The 1,707-nt window shown below is 29.9% G+C and overlaps 1 protein-coding gene across 1 annotated transcript in view; it reads left to right on the top strand.

Annotated features, from left to right (window-relative positions):
• LOC100160605 overlaps positions 1-1,039 on the top strand; it is a 10,534-nt gene extending 9,495 nt beyond the window's left edge. The window contains exon 11 of the transcript XR_003839492.1: positions 849-1,039. The gene's annotated coding sequence lies outside the window, so the exon portion shown is untranslated. The remainder of the gene's footprint in view (positions 1-848) is intronic.
• Positions 1,040-1,707: the final 668 nt, after the last annotated feature.

The following is a 1,707-nucleotide window of genomic DNA, read 5'->3' as shown; positions in this document are numbered from 1 at the left end:
AAACCAAATTCAATTTTGTGAAAAATCGATTTTGCGTAAAAATTCCCGTTTTCTTAATTTTTCTTTTGTTTTTCCCGGCGCTTTTGAAAACCACTGGAAAATTTAAATTTTGACCTCCCCAATGCACCAACGATATTCACTTTCTGATCGAACAAGATACTGAAGTTGAAAATCGTAGCATTATTTCGACTACTTATCGTGTACACAGACACAAAAAAAATAAAAAAATAAAAAAACACACATCATTGTAAAATCAATACATTCATCGTTCCACTCAGAATCTAAAAGCATAAATATTACAAAAAAATCGTAGTCACACATTTTACTTTCGTAGGCCCTAGGCACAGTTTTTTAGTGCCTATGCGCTAATACGGCCCTAATTTAGGCTAATAAAACAATTCTATTTAAATGTCAGATTGATTAATAGCTATTGTAATATATTAGAGGCCAATTGTACGCATTAAACAAATAGGTATTTGACCGATTTTTACAAACAATTGAGAATATAAATAGCAATATGGCTTACCTAATACATGCTATTAAACATATTAAATTCATGATCATATTACATTGATTTATTTCTGATCACAATTGATTCACGTTAGAAAATTAAGATACTTATTGGATTTTACAATCCGTCGCAGGTGGATTGCCAATCTCGGTTTCATTTATCCCTGGGTAACACATGTAGTCATAAATAATATTGTACTGTCGTACTGATCAGTGATTACTTTAGAATAAAAATATCTTGGAGAAATCGAAAATAAAAATAATGTATGTTTTGATTTTTGATGCATACCTACCTACTCATTTTTTTTTTTTTTTGTAACAATTAGTATTTCTTGTAGGCTTAAGCCAGGCGACGGGTGTACATCAATGCAGATATGCAGTGAATAAAAAACTGCAATAACCAAGCCAATCTTTTTGCAATGATTTAGTTTGCGCCCGGCCTTAATCTTAATTTATAAGTTTATAACTCTTTAGTAGTTTAGTAATTAGTTACTTGCTATTTACTAAAGAATATGTGCTCAGAGGTTGAACAATTTTACTGTATATAATGATTAAATTATATGATAAATAATGTAACCGTAACCGTCGTACAATAGAATATTATTTATTATTATCAAAAAATGTTTATAATATTATTTCCCCTCGATTATCCTGAATAATAATATTGTAAAGTAGGTAGGTGTAAATTGAACGGATATTTAAACATTTTTTTTTTTTTTTTTTATTTTTTTATTGGAAATAAACAATCTGTACAGTTTGCACAATAAGCTTATATGATAATAGTACATGATACGTGACAGGCGTGATTTAAGCAGCCACCCATTAGTGACTCTTGACTAATTGATTAATTATTTTAATTAATTTTTACTATAATTACATAATTTATATATATTTTTTTTTTTTTTTTTGACAGACGTTAGACATTAAAGTTTTGTAATAGGTCGCGGCACCACTTTCTTTTTAGTCTGCGGTTTGGATTTCCAGGTAATGTAAGGATAGAAAGATCGTTTATGAGAGGGTTAGGGTGTGAATGGAGTCGTTTGTGGAAACGAGTGTAAAAAATGCGTGCTTCCTCAACTATTGTTCTCACATGGAGATCGTTATGCAGAGTATAGTTAGAAATATAGGGTGGAGCATTTGATAATCGTCGAAGTGATAGTGATTTTGGAACGTTTGAATTCTATTAGTGTTAGATAT

Source organism: Acyrthosiphon pisum, chromosome A2, assembly GCF_005508785.2.
Source record: "Acyrthosiphon pisum isolate AL4f chromosome A2, pea_aphid_22Mar2018_4r6ur, whole genome shotgun sequence".
In the NCBI taxonomy this organism is placed as follows: domain Eukaryota; kingdom Metazoa; phylum Arthropoda; class Insecta; order Hemiptera; family Aphididae; genus Acyrthosiphon; species Acyrthosiphon pisum.
This window is presented reverse-complemented; position numbering and strand designations above follow the sequence as displayed.